Source organism: Pan paniscus, chromosome 7, assembly GCF_029289425.2.
Source record: "Pan paniscus chromosome 7, NHGRI_mPanPan1-v2.0_pri, whole genome shotgun sequence".
Lineage (NCBI taxonomy): Eukaryota > Metazoa > Chordata > Mammalia > Primates > Hominidae > Pan > Pan paniscus.
This window is the reverse complement of record NC_073256.2, coordinates 16,708,186-16,723,601: the sequence shown is the minus strand read 5'-3', so window position 1 is coordinate 16,723,601 and position 15,416 is coordinate 16,708,186. Positions and strand designations below refer to the sequence as shown.

Here is a 15,416-nt window from a genome sequence, read left to right as displayed (position 1 = left end):
AAATGCCAATCTCTTCCAGGAACACCCTCACAGACACTTCCAGAAATAATACTTTACGAGCTATTGGGGTGTCCCTTAATCTACTCAAGTTGACACCTTGAAATTAACCATCACAGTATCTTTTACTGTTTTAATAGTTTTGTCTTTTAGCCTTCATACTGAAGATGTAGTTAATTTACATACCATCGTTACAGTGTTAGAGTATTGTGAATTCAACCGTGTACTTATTTACCAGTGAGTTTTACACTTTTCAATGTTTTCATGTTACTAATTAGTGTCCTTTTCTTTCAGCTAGAAGAATTCCTTAAGCATTTCTTATAAGACAGGTCTGGTGGTGGTGAACTCCCTCAGCTGATGTTTGCTTGGCAAAGTCTTTCTCTCCCCTTCATTTCTAAATGACAGCCTTTCTGGGTACAGAAATCTTGGTTGGCAAGTTTTTATTTCCTTCAGCACTTCGAATAGATCACCCCACTCTCTCTTGGCCTGTTAGGTTTCTGCTATGAAATTCACTGACAGGCTCAGGGTCACACAGCCAATTAGTGTTAGTGCTAAAATTAGAAACCAGACGCTGAGATCCTACTGCCCTTGTTACTATTTTGCCCTATTGCAATGCCAGACATATGAAACAAGCTGAGAAGAAGTCTGTGATCCAACCATTCGTAAAGATTTCCACAAATCCCATGAAACTGCGGGAAACTCAGCCCATGCAACAAGCAGGCAGGCTTTCTGTGGTCATTCAGCTTGAGCAGATTGTTAAAGTCATGCTGAAAACGGTAAGGCATTCATCTGCTCTCACTGGCACTCTCTGAGAAAAGACAGTTAACAGAACCAGTAGGAAAGATGCTGTCCCTGCCCTGCCCCTGCCCTGGCAGCTGCATGGTGCCACCTCCAGCTGGCGGAGGCTCCAGGGCAGGGACAAGCACTTCTCAGCACATGCTGCCACCACAAACCACACCCCGGCCATGCCACAGCCCAATGCAGAAGCACGTAGCATCCCCCATGGAAGCTGCCTGCAGTGTGGAGGCAGAGGCTGTAGCTTCATGGAGCTCATTTTAAAAGTTTTCATTAAAGGCTGGGTGTGGTGGCTCACATCTGTAATCCCTGCACTCTGGGAGGCCGAGGCAGGCAGATCATGAGGTCAAGAGATTGGGACCATCCTGGCCAACATGGTGAAACCCCATCTCTACTAAAAATACAAAAATTAGCCAGGCGTGGTGATGCGTGCTTGTAATCCCAGCTACTCCGGAGGGTGAGGCAGGAGAAATGCTTGAACCCAGGAGGCGGAGCTTGCAGTGAGCTGAGATTGCGCCACGGCACTCCAGCCTGGTGACAGAGCGAGACCCCATCTCAAAAAAAAAAAAAAAAAGTTTGATTATCAGTATTTCACATCATTTAGGCTGGCACACAGACTGGGCCTCTATCTTCTTTTCTCAATATTTGTCCTCAAAATATCAAATCCCATCTAATAAGATGTCACACTTAGGGGATTCTACAAATCCCAAGAGATTCATAGAAAACAAAACTCCACAGCACTTTCAGGTAATTGCACAGATGAAATACTGCCAGATCAGGCTACAGGGAACAGATTCAGCACAAAGTGAGACTGGGCACTGCACTCCCAAAGTTCTCTGGGCAGGATGCAAGAAAACCTCTCAGCTGCAAACAGAGGCCTCTCCATGGAAAGGAAAAGGGACTCCCCAAACAGATCCAAGAGCCCAGAGGGCACAGCCAGGAGTGTGGAAGCCACGCGGGATGAGGCCTGAGCCCTGTCCCGAGGCTGCCAACCTGCACCCAGCTGCACTTCAGGACTGCGTGGGCCACACACCCCTGTCTGCCACCCACTTCTCCCTTTCTGAACAGGAAGGTTATGATAGGTACTTTTATGTGTCCCCTTGGCTAGGCCACAGTACCCAGATATTTAGTCAATCACAGTCCGAATGTCACTGTGAAGGGTTTTGTTTTGAGACAGAGTCTCACTCTAGCCCAGGCTGGAGTGCAGTGGCGCAATCTCGGCTCACTGCAACCTCCACCCCCTGGGTCATGCAATTCCCATGCCTCAGCCTCCCGAGTAACTGGGATCACAAGTGCGCGCCACCACACCTGGCTAATTTTTGTGTTTTTAGTAGAGACGGGGTTTCACCATGTTGGCCAGGCTGGTCTCAAACTCCTGACCTCAAGTGATCTGCCTACCTCGGCCTCCCAAAGTGCTGGGATTACAGGCGTGAGCCACGGCACCTGGCCTAAGGGTGTTTTTTAAAGACATGATTAACATTTACACGGGAAGATTTGGAGTAAAGCATGTTTCTATTCATAATATGGGTGGGCCTCGTCCAATCAGTCAAAGCCTTAAAAAGGTGGAGGTTCCCCGAGGAGGAGGGACTGCAATGCCAGCACTTCCCTGGGTCTCCAGCCTGCCGGCCTGCCCTGCAGATCTCAGACTTGCCCCACCACCATCGGATGAGCCAGGTCCTTCAATCTCGCTCTCTAATCCCTCTCACACGTGCAGACACACACACACACATGCACACACATGTACCCAGTTAGTTCTGTTTCCCTGGAGAACCCTGACCAGCACGAGGGCCTACAGCAGTTCTCCTGTGCGTGCCCAGGGCTGTGCACTGTGGGCTGGGGGTGGGTCTCTCATTGCTTTGGAGCATCAGCCTTTGCATTAGAGGAAGGACTGGAACCCAGGGAGGCACTTTCACACCTGACTTCCATGAAGACTTCCTGGAGCCCAAGTCTGATGCCACAACAGGATGAGACTTGGGGACTGCCGTAGCCTTTTTTATGTGGAAGAGACATGACCTTAGTGGAAAGAGCACATTCTATTTTCCAAAGATGCCCCATGGATGAACCCTGCTCGGCACGCCCATCCCACCCAGTGAGATTCCCCTGCGCTCACAGTTGAGACCCCGTTCCCTCCCCTTCTACGTGGCAGGCCAGGGACTGAGGGGGAAGCAACACAACATGACCTCCCCGCCTCGTGAGAAAGGTGACCCGGTTCCACCTGGCTGTTTTCTCAGGTCACAGTCCGTGGTGACCCTGACTCAACACACAGGGAGTCCACTGCATCAAGGCTGCCACGCTGTAGCGAGTACACGGACAGTCACACAGTGACAGGGGAAGGTCCCCGAGGGGCCCCTGCTGGGCCAGCCCCCAGTGTGTGAATCCTCCTGGCGCAAGCCTCAGGCAGCAAGTCAGTGGCCTCCATGGTTCCAGCCCTTGGCCTTCAAGCTCCGCATCTGGTGCTGAGTGGCACCAAGGTGAGCTGTGCCCAGCGAGACAGCAGACTTTTAAGCAAAATGAATGCTATTGCTACTAATACAGGAACAGAAAACCAAACACCACATGTTCTCACTTATAAGTGGGAGCTGAACGATGAGAACACATAGACTCAGGGAGGGGAACAACACACACTGGGGCCTGTAGAGGGCGGCGGAGGGAGAGCATCAGGATAAAGAGCTAATGCCTGCTGGGCTTAATACCTAGGTGATGGGTTGATAGGTGCAACAAACCACCATGGCACACGTTTACCTATGTAACAAAACTGCCCCTCCCGCACATGTACCCCGGAACTTAAAATATAAATAAATGCTATTGTTTTAAGCCACCAAGCTGTGCATGGCTTATTGAACCACCATGATATTGGAACAAGGGTCGTGATACGAATATTCAGAACTGTGAACTGCATCTTGCAGGAATGGGAAGCTGTGAAAGGCCCACTATTGTAAGAATTATAAAAAACAATTGCTCTGAGCTGGGAGTGGTGGTTCATGCCTGTAATCCCGGCACTTTGGGAGGCCAAGGCAGGAAGATCACTTGAGGCCAGGAGTTCGAGACCAGCCTGGCTAACATGCTGAGACCCCATCTCTACCAAAAGTACAAAAAATAAATAAATAAATAAGCTGGGTGTGGTGAAGGGCGCCTGTAATCCCAGCTACTCGAGAGACTGAGACATGAGAACTGCTTGAACCCTGGAGGCGGAGGTTGCAGTGAGCTGAGATGGTGCCACTGGATTCCAGCCTGGATGACAGAGCCAGACTCCATCTCAAAATATAATAATAATAATAAAAATAATTGTTCTGACTACTGCAGGAGGGCCTGTTCAAAGAGAGGATGTGCCAGAGCCTCTCCAGAGACTACTGCAGAAGTCCAAGCATGAGATGGAGGTGGCCTGGACAAAGATGGTAGACTTCATAGAAGCACACCCATATGTATGTTCCCACGACTCTACACCTTTCTAATAAAACAGTAACAATACCAGCTAACATCGGCACCGTGGTTTTTCATTTACAAAACATTCTACGTGCATCTTCCTATTTAATGATTTCACTTTAGGACTCGGGATGTCTCCATGCTACAAAATTAATCCATATGAAACTCCGTCAAGCTCTAAAGCAGGGGTCTCCAATCTTTTGGCTTCCGTGGGCCACACTGGAACAATTGTCTTGGGTCACACATAAAATAGACTAACACTAATGAGAGCTGATGAGCTTAAAAAAAAAAATCTCATAATGTTTTAAGAAAGTTTACAAATCTGTGTTGGGCCTCATTCAAAGCTGTCCTGGGCCACATGTGGCTCGTGGGCCATGGGTTGGAGGACCTTGCTCTAAAGTGTGAAGCTCCATCAATTTAACTCAGCCATAAAATCGGCTGACATTACACTTTTACTACACTCTGCCCCAGCACCCCTCACTGACCTCTCCGTGCTCTAGTCCTCACCACAGGGCCTTTGCACACAATGTTCCCGCAAACTGTCCCCTCCTGGGCTCCTGAGCCACCCCTCTCATCCCTTAGTTCTCAGCCTAAGATTCCTCTGTTACATGCATTCACGGGAATGTATTCCTGTTCTTCAATGCACTGGTCTCCGTGTGTTATTACCTAAGAATTAACGTAATTATATGCTGAATGCCTTTCACTGTATTAAAGTCTCAGCTGCAGATAGCAGGGAACTAGGCTGACTTTACTTACAACTGTATTCCCAGCACCTAGGACTGAGCCTGACCCACCGCAGGGTGGGGGGTGGGGGCGCGGGGGAACTCCACAAATATTCAGAAGAGAAGGAAATTCATGCTAATCCTTCAAACAAAATGCACATAAGACATGCAACGGTTTCTATTTCCAAGACAACATTTATTTCAAAATCATTTCTAGCAGGAACCTGGCTGTTGGCAAAAGTAAACTCCTAGATGCTTTAATTTATTCTTAAAGTTTTTGCTCATTGTTAAATACTTTGCAAATATGTGCTGGATACCAACACTATAATTTTAGCTTAATTACAATGATTTCAAGAGGAAAAAAAAAACAAACTCAAGACCACAATTGACACGATGAGCCCTTGACCTCCGGAGAAGGGCAGATATTGCCCTGAGTCACCAAGGGAACATATGCTGAATGACAGGCTGATTTGTGATCAGGAAACCCGCTGTTCTCCCGGCCCTTCTCAAGCCCACTCAGACACCAGTCCTCCTTGATCACAGCCTTGGATGCAAGGAGGCTTAGAGGCACTGCAGCTGCCTAAGTGATTCCAGATTTGCAGGAGAGCTATTATTACTGAGCAATCTGTGCTCTTGGTATTTAGAAAACAACTGAAACATGTGCCCAGATGGAGGCGTCCACAGCACGGAGAGTCTCTCTGTATCAGCACAGGGACCAAGACGGGACCTGCTGGGCTCCCACTGCCAAGGTTGCTACCTGTACCTGAACATATGGAAACCCCATTGAAGCGGGTTTGTATTGGAGTTTACAAATGATGTGATGAGCTCCAAACCACCTTTCCGGATTCTTCCATCCACCCAGGGCAAGGTGCTCTGAGGTTCAAGTTAGGCCCAGACATCAGTCAACACAGAGTCCTGCTCCCTGGGAATTTCTTAAGTCTCAAAGCCACAACATTTAAGCTTTCTCCCCTCCTCCCAAGCCCAATGCTGGCTTAAATACAGTCATGAATGGTTCAGATGCAGACAGGTTCTGAGAAATGACAGATAACTTCATCACTGTGCAAACATCACACACGGCACTTACACACCTAGACGGTGCAGCCTGCTACACACCTGTGCTCCACTGCACAGACTCCTGCTCCAGACTGCACACCTGTACAGCGTGCACAATACTGCAGGCAATTGTAACACAATGGTGTTGGTGTATCTACACATTTCTAAGCATGAAAAAGACACAGGGAAAACAGTTTTATAATCTTACAGGACCACCGTCATCTTGGCGGTCTGTAATTGATCCGAACGTGGCTGTGCTACACATGACTATAATGTAAGCAACATCTTTTAACTGATTTTATTATGTGCTGTCTAATGCTATGGCCAGCAATGCCCGTGCAACTGACATGAAAAGTTCAAAGGCTTTATCTCATTACAATTTTTACTTAGTTATGCCCTGATGGGAGCATTGCAATGCCAGTTATCATAAATCTGCACACATGAGGTTGTTGCTGGAGCAAATCTGAAGGCAATGGAACTCTCCCTTCCGTGATGTCAGGAACGGGGAGGATTATTCTAATAATAGCACACTATTAGCTCAGGATAAAAGGCTGAAGGGTTCCATTGACATCCATTAAGGGGTCCTAATTGGAGCCTGAGTAACTGCTCCTTAGTGGGAAATGGAGGCGGGAACCGCGGGGAATCGGGCGAACTTCTCACTCAGTGCCTGAGGGGATGGCAGGAACTTTAAAATCTGACGGCGGCGCCTTTCGTGGGCTGAGTAGAATAAAGCTCGCTGCAATGATTTGTTCCTTTTCTTTTCCTTAGAATAGACACTGGAGTGGGTGGAGGGGGAAACATGGTTTTGTAGGACTCTAAAAAGGTGGAGGGACTTTGGTTAACCCTCTTTTCATGCTCCAGAATGAGCCCCGCCTGAGAGGAGGGACCCCTGCGGAATCCCGCCCAGACCGCCCGGGGGTCTCCCCAGCACATGGGGCGGGGGCTGGAGGTGGCGCCCGGCCGGACTCGGGAGCCGCGGCGTGGTGGGGCGGGTGGGTCGCGGTGCTCGGGGCTCGCGGGGGTCAGCGGCCCGGACACCCCCGCACCCCGGGCGCAGCGGCGGAGGACCAAGGGCCGCGCTCCCCTCCCCAGGGCCCCGAGTCCAGGAGAGACCCCCGTTCGTTCCGGACAGCCGATCCCCGCGACCGCCGAGAGCCAAGCGGAGCAACCCCGGGAGGAGCCCCCGCCCTGGCCCCACGCGCTTGGCTTCGGCTTCAGCTCCTGCTTCTGTGCCGGCTGGGGCGGCGGGACCCTCGGCTGGGGCGGCGGGACCCTCGGCGGGGGCGGCGGGACCCTCGGCGGGGGCGGCGGGACCCTCGGCGGGGGCGGCGGGACCCTCGGCGGGGGCGGTGACTGCGGGCGCGGCGCGGGCCGCTCATTGTCTTCCGGCCGGGGTTGCCGCGTCCCGGGGGAGGGCCTGTGGAGACCCCGCGAGGAGGCCCCCACGCCCCCCACGCGGCCTCCCGGAGGCGGAGCGGAGACCACCCACCGCCGCCCACCCCGCCGCGGGCAGCGCTGCCCCCTCCTCTCCCGGTCCCCCCTCCCCTCCCCTCGGCTCCCCTCCCTCCCCTGCCGGCCTCCCCTCCCCGCCTCTCCCCTGCCGGCCTCCCCTTTTCTCCCCTCCCGCCTACTGCCGCCCTCGCCGACCACCTCCCACCCGCCGCCCCCTCCGACCCGCGCCTCGGGCTGCTTCCCGCTCCGCCCGCCAGGCCCCGCCGCTGCCTCCCCGGGGTCCGCCCTACCTCGTCGCGGCTCCTCTTCAGCCCCCGGGCCCGGGACGCGCAGCCAGGCGGGTGGGCTCCGGCGCATGCGCGCGGCCGCTTCCCGGCACCTGTGGGAGCCACGGCCAGGCCTCTCCGAGCACCTGCGAGCGCGAGCTGCTCCTCCGACCCGCAGCGGGGCGTGGGCGGCAGAGGGGGCGGTGGACAGGCCTCTCCGCCTCTCCAGGCCGCGCGGAGCCAGCGCTCCAGCTCCAGGATGCGAGGGGCGCGCGCGGGGCGCGGGGAGGGGGGCGGGCGCGTGCACACGGGGCGTTCTCGGGCGCGCGCCCCCTGGCCGGGTCTGCGGAGGGGCTGCGGGTTCCCCCGGGCTTCCCTGCCCCGCGCCTGCCCGCCGGGCGCTTCTCCCCCTCCAGGACCGCGGCCCACGTCCCCACTCGAGCCCGAGCCCGAGCCCGCGCCCACGCGCGGGGGCCGCTTCCTGCGAGGAGGCGGGGACAGGTGTCCGCGGGCGCAAACAGCGGAGTTTCGTGCGCCTATTTTTTGGTAAAAGTAGAGGCGATGCGTTGTTGACATATTTAGTGGTTAAAAACCTATTGCCAAATTCTCAACAGATTCCAGAATTTTTTAAAGTTCACAACACGAGAGTGGACGAAACTCTCGGAGTTTCGGAGCTTTTCCTCATATCCAGAAATGTGGCCTCTGCTTCCCACTCGGGCCCTGCGGTGCAGACGGGTTCAGGGCGGCGAGGACTGAGCCAGGAGCGCCGAGAGTTCCAGCTGCTCCCAGGCTGGGTTCTAATTAACGCTGGACCCCTGCTGGTAAATGCTATTTTTAATGGCTTTGTGCAAATTAATGACGATGAGATTTCCAGAAGTATCGAGAGCCGGAGCCTTTACTTTCTCTTTTTGTGTTCTTTTTGCTTGTGACAGTCTTTGCCAGTTCCATGCTGTATATACATAATGAGCCGTTACGACTCCAGCACCAAAGCTAACGCCCCGGGAACATCTTTAAAACCTTCTTCACTCAGTTGCCAAGAAGAGTAGTACCTGCTGTCAGTACTTGAATTACAGGAGTCTGAAACTCAGCGAGCTACTGGGATTTTTTGAAAATTGAAAACTCCGTTAACTATAGCAGAAACAGACCCTTTTGGTGGGGGCTAAAATAATTCCCATGCTGCTCCGTTTTTATTTTGTTCAATTTACTCCAAAAATGTTCCAAACTCTACTGTGATCTTAGTGCATCTCTACTTCCTTTTGGCTGCAGAATAATACTTCTTTTTCTCTTTTGTTTTTTTTTTTTTTTTAGAGATGGAATCTCACTCTGTCGCCCAGGCTGGAATGCAGTGGTGCAATCTCGGCTCACTGCGATCTCTGCGTCCTGGGTTCAAGCAATTCTCCTGCCGCAGCCTCCCAAGTAGCTGTGACTACAGGCGTGCACCACCACACCCAGCTAAATTTTGTATTTTTAGTAGAGACAGGGTTTCACTGTACATTGGCCAGGCTGGTCTCGATCTCCTGACCTCAAGTGATCCACCTGTCTTGGCCTCCCAAAGTGCTGGGATTACAGGCATGAGCCACCGCGCCTGGCCTAACTACCCCCATTCTTTTCCAGAGAAACGTGAGCAGGCCAAACAAAGCCTCACCTGGCTATCCCGCCACCCTGGGGTTGGGCCTCCAAAGGCCCAGGAGGTCACCTAAGACACGGTGTTCTGAACATGCAAGCCCGACAGCATCTTGTCTACCATCCTGCCAGCGTCCAGAGACCTGGGAATAGGTCATACCCCCCACTGCATTTTACAAGCTTGGCATACATTAGGTTCTCAATAAATACTGAATTAATGAAAAAATTGCTGAAGTAACTTAAAACATCCATCCAAACCCCACACCATCTGGTAGATAAGTAGTCTGTGGGGAGTCCCATATTTTTCTTGCTTTAGATATTTATTTGGAAATGGACTGTAGGCCCAATATGGTCAATGAAACTTGCAGAGGAACATTTCATGCCTTTAATTAGTTCTTCGTAACTACAGGGACCTCTAGAGTTCCTGAAATTGAACTGGGTTATAATACTGTCAAGAAGAAGGAGGGGACCTATCTTAAATCTATTTCAAGGGTAATACTATTTTACTATGTAAATTTTCCCCTGGTCAGGGACAGCCTGATCATGCATGGTAGACTCAAAGCATGCAAATATTTCAACATGCAAAACCGCCCTAAAAATATAAGCGATGCTTATGGAGTTGTCCAGGGTACAGTGGTTTACTGGCCCCTGAATGCGGGACTCCATCAAACTGGGTTCCAGGCTGGGAGGTCTCTGAACCCAATTTGTAGACAGCCCGCTTTGGAGTTCAACTGATGGGACCTTAGACACCAGCCTTACCCTGTGCAAGTCTTGTGATTTGGAACCAGATACTTGGCCTCTCTGTGCTCCAGGGAGACACCACTGCACCTACCTGAGAGGACTGAAGGAGACGATCCGTGCAACTCACTCAGGATACTGGATCTTAAGCCAACGGGTGGACTTACATTCGTCACCTCTGATTCTGTCGCCTCCTGCGCGGTGACTTAACAAACACTTCTTACTCTCCAGCTCTGCTTCTTACTCTCCAGCTCTGCTGCCCTGTTCCAGTGCTGACACCAGACAACAGATAATTTCCCAAATGCTTGTATTAGCTCTTAGGAGTTCATGTGTTCCTCCCCCAACCAATAAAGCTGTTAAATCCCAATAACTGTCAGGAATGGAGCCAATTGCTATAAAGTACTTCCAGCTTCTTGGCATGAAAAAGTAATTAGAATATATGTGTTGGCTTTGAAACAACACTCACTGGTTCAGTAAAAAATTCTGTGCATATTGTGCAAAAGCAGTCTTGGCCTTGGCACTCCCTTAGGTGAACCCTACCCGGCCCTGGCACTCCCTTAGGTGAACCTTACCCGGCCCTGGCACTCCCTTAGGTGAACCTTACCCGGCCCTGGCGCTCCCTTAGGTGAACCTTACCTACTTCAGTGCTTCCTCAGCTCTGATGAACTTTGTGCAATTGCGTTTTTCTCACAAGCTGCTGCTTAAATACTGTGAAGCTCTTTCCTTATGTCAGTCTCTCCACCTATGTTACCAGCCAGCGCCTGAGACCCTCGTATTAAGGAAACAGTGTGCTCCTAAGTCCTCCAAAATATTGTCCACTATTGACTATCGATAGCACACATGTATTGGCCATGTGCTAAGCATGTCATTCCCCAAATTTTATTTTATTTTTTTGAGACACAGTTTCGCTCTTGTTGCCCAGTGTGAAGTGGAATGGCGTGATCTCAGCGTACTACAACCTCCACCTTCCAGGTTCACGTGATTCTCCTGCCTCAGACTCCCGAGTAGCTGGGATTACAGGTGTGTGCCACCACGCCCGGCTAATTTTTTTTATTTTTAATAGAGATGGAGTTTCACCACGTTGGTCAGTCTGGTCTCAAACTCCTGACCTGAGGTGATCCACCCACCTCGGCCTCCCAAAGTGCTGGGATTACAGGCGTGAGCCACCTTGCCTGGACCCCAAATTTTAAATTACAGATGGTCCCAGGTTTAAGATGATACCCTAATTGTCCTGATTCGAATAGGGAAACGGAGGCCATGCTTTTTAGCTTTGTACCCCTGGGCCCAGCACTGTGAGGGCATGAAGCCAAGCTCGGTAATTGTTGAGTAAATGAAGGAGTGAGGCCTGTTGAGCCCAAATGCCCATTGCTCATCATCCCTGACAGGCTCTCCCAGGGGCTGCAGGGGCCTGGGCACGTGCTTCCCTCAAGCAGACTGCAGGTTACCCACAGGCAACACGCTCTGCAAGTGAATTAACGCTGCCGTCCCCACATGGCCAGTACGTTTATTAGGGGGAATCCTAGTAACCATTTTTCAGAAAAATAAAGGAAATAAGATGGCAACCATTACTTTAAAATAGTTTAAAGGCATATATTAATAATGTTAGAGCAAGTTAGCTGCAATTTAAAATATTTTGAAAGTTGGGGGCAGTGACTCACATCTGTGGTCCCAGCACTTTGGGAGGCTGAGGCGGGCAGATTGCTTGGGCCTAGCAGTTGGAGACAAGCCTGGGCAACATGGAGAAACCCTGTCTCCACAAAAATACAAAAAATTAGCCGGGCGTGCTGGTGTGCACCTGTAGTCCCAGCTACTCAGGAGGCCAAAGTGAGAGGATTGCTTGAGCCTGGGAGGTCGAGGCTGCTCTGAGCCATGATTGCGCCACTGCACTCCAGCCTGAGCAACACAGTGAGACCCCGTCTCAAATATCTATATTTATTTATTTTAAATATAAATTTTGTTATATATTTTATATTTTATGTTATATAATATATAATATGATACATATTATATATTATATATTATATAATAATATATAATATATAACATATATTTTTATGTTTTTATATTCATTTATATTTATACATAAAATATAAATTTTATATTATTTATGTATTTTATATATAAAATATATTTTATTAAAATATATTTATTAAAATACATAAAATATATTTTTATAAAATACATAAAATATATTTCTAAATGTAAAATACATAAAATATATATTTTACATGTAAAATACATAAAATATATATTTTACATGTAAAATACATAAAATATATATTTTACATGTAATATATAAACATATATTTTACATGTAAAATATATAAACATATATTTTACATGTAAAATATATAAACATATATTTTACATGTAAAATATATAAACATATATTTTACATGTAAAATATATAAACATATATTTTACATGTAAAATATATAAACATATATTTTACATGTAAAATATATAAACATATATTTTACATGTAAAATATATAAACATATATTTTACATGTAAAATATATAAACATATATTTTACATGTAAAATATATAAACATATATTTTACATGTAAAATATATAAACATATATTTTACATGTAAAATATATAAACATATATTTTACATGTAAAATATATAAACATATACATAAATATATAAATATATACATAAACATATAAATATATAAATATATACATAAATATAAATTTATATATAAATATAAATATATATTTATATATTATTATATAATATATATAAATCCATATATACATTATATAATATATAAAATATTTCAATTTGCAATACAAATAAAAATTGTAAAAGACATACAGAATACAAAACCATTACCTTAGGTTAAACAGGTGCAAAGTCACGCTGTCAAACTGGTACACAACTTTCTAAACACTGGTTTTAGTTTTAGTACTGGTGGCGATGTTGGTCCTTCCTGGAGGGTTCATGGCCCACAATTGTCACACTTTGAGCTGCATAGCTAAGGGTCACCAGATGATGACTGAGCAATTGGCTGGTCCCGGAGAAACGCAATGCGAATCCGTGTCCTGGCAAAGGCCTCACCGTGCCAGATGGGCGCAGTTGGAGTGCTTCCCAGACTCAGTTTTTCCAAACAAAGTCTTCCGGCCGAATTAGGCAATACACTTGGGAAAAAGTAGTTGTGGGGTATAAATGTTTGAAAATGGCTGTAAACTATTTCCATCAATATAAGAGGACATCTAACTGCTCAGCCAAATAGACCTCAATGTCTTCTGACCAGGATGACGAATCGCTCCTTCCGGCTGCTGTCTGGGATTAAAATGCTACTGTTTGTAGGGTGCCAGGAAATCACTTTAAAAAACACTAACAGTGAAACTTGGATGGCCTCTCTGTGTAACACCCAGGCCTTTCGGGATGTGGGGATGCACGGGGTTGTGTACTTAGGAGGGTGCGGGACACCGATCAGCTGCAGAGCTTCTGCTCGGGCGCCCTGGGAGGTAGGTCAGCCGCCTGTGCAGCTGCATGGGGCTGGGTCACAGGGAGTGGTCAGACCCGATCTTCCTCCCCGGCTGCCCATCCCCCAGCTCCAAGGGTGTCTGTTCTGCAGCAGGAGGCGTGGGAAGTGAGGAGAGTGGGGGGCTGACCACAGAGCCTCTCCCAGCTCCACCTGGCTCTGTGGCCCCTGCAGCCCTGAAGCCCCCACACCATCCTGAGAGCCCCTGTTCCTGGCATCCCAGGCGGGAGCCTGCAGGGAGCTCTGGGAGCCACAGAGGAGAGGACTCGGAGGAGACCGGGTCAGAGGGGGGTTGGCAGGACCTTCCTGCCCTGGGCGTTTCCTCAGAAGGCTTTGCCCTCTTTCTGGGCAGCCCCAGCAGCTCAGCAGTCCCCAGCTTCAGCGGGTTCTTCGCTGGAAAGGACCTGCAATCCTCAAACTGCTTTGGCCTCTGCACCTTCCAGCAGGACCCTGCTGCGATCAGAACTCCTGTGTCCAAATTTTAACACACCAGAGAGTCTCCAGAGAAGTCGCCTGCCGTACCCGGGTCCCACCAGACAGAGCTGAGACAGGAAAGGGACTCTGGATCCTAGGGAACCACAGACCTGGAGCGGTGGTGGGCAGTGTTGGGGGCGCCTGTTGGAATGGACAGCTCTCAGGTAACTCTTGAACCAAAGCACATGCTGAGGAAGGTGAGCGGTAGCAGGCAGGTGGCTCTGTCTGGGCTGGAGGATTGTGTCTCTTTCTCCTCTGCTTCCATTTTCACATCTCCTTCTCCGTCTCTGCCTCCTTCTTAAACAGACCCCTCTGATCAGGCTGGGCCAGCCCAGATAGTCCAGGGTCATCTATTCATTTCATGATCCTGAGCTCAGCCGCACCTGCAAAGTCCCTTTGCCACATAAGGCCACATATCCACTGTATCCAGGAATGAGGACATGGACATCCATGAGGGGGCCGCTGCCCAGCCGCAGGACACTGCAGAGAGGGCTGGGTGTTAGGGAAGAAGCAGAACACCACAGACGGGACTGCGTCTCAGGTCAGGGCCCAGCAGGCCCTGCTCCCCTCCAAGCTCCAACCGCTGCTCAGAGCCGACCCACTGCAAGCAAGCAGTACACGTTTGTTGAAAAATTGAAACCATCTAAGTCAGGAGTGAGGAAATTATGGGATAATCGAAGCAATCGCGGCCCATAGGGATGCATGACCGAGATGGAGGTTGGGGGAAACTGTTACTACATAAGAGCTCCTACCTACCGACCATGGGTGACACGCAGACACATTCCCATGCCTGATTCATTCGCGTCTCCTACTAGCTGCGTGAGGCAGCTCCTACTGGCTCCGTTGAAACAGATGTGAAGTAACTAGCTCAAGCGGCTCTAAGTCCACGTTAACGTTTGGGTTTTGGGGCCTGTGTGCTTCATCCGTCATTTGTGTTTCTGAAAAGCGAGATGAATAAAAGTTCCAGAATGGCAAACATGATCTTCAGGCCCCAGGACAGCAGCACTGAGTGATTCTGGTCACACAGGGAGGCAGCCGTGGGCACGCCTGTCCCTGGAGCTCACAGCCCCGGTGGGCAACCGTGGACCCACAGATCCCGGAACCTGGGTGAGGAGTTCCCATCTAAAGCCTGCACCTCCTCCAGAAAATCAAGAGGGGTCTGTTGTCAACTTCGAATATGTGAAAAACCAAGCCCAAATTTACTGCTCGTGCGAGTCAGATGTACATATGTTGAATTTGCTCAAAATAAGGTAAACTAAAATGTCTCCTGCCACCAGAAATTGTTCTTTCTGTCTCGGCTGAGTATGAATCCAGATCCCTTTAGGCTATGAATGTACTGTTGGGTTTGGCTTAGAGATGAATGAATGGAAGAGT

General features: G+C 49.4%; 2 protein-coding genes across 2 annotated transcripts in view; both read right to left on the bottom strand.

Moving 5' to 3' along the window:
- The window catches only part of MYOM2 (myomesin 2), a 178,365-nt gene extending 170,504 nt beyond the window's left edge, over positions 1 to 7,861 (bottom strand). Inside the window, exon 1 of the mRNA XM_063606634.1 lies at positions 7,733 to 7,861. The gene's annotated coding sequence lies outside the window, so the exon portion shown is untranslated. The remainder of the gene's footprint in view (positions 1 to 7,732) is intronic.
- KBTBD11 (kelch repeat and BTB domain containing 11) overlaps positions 1 to 7,870 on the bottom strand; it is a 32,923-nt gene extending 25,053 nt beyond the window's left edge. The window contains exon 1 of the mRNA XM_034965561.3: positions 7,733 to 7,870. The gene's annotated coding sequence lies outside the window, so the exon portion shown is untranslated. The remainder of the gene's footprint in view (positions 1 to 7,732) is intronic.
- Positions 7,871 to 15,416: the final 7,546 nt, after the last annotated feature.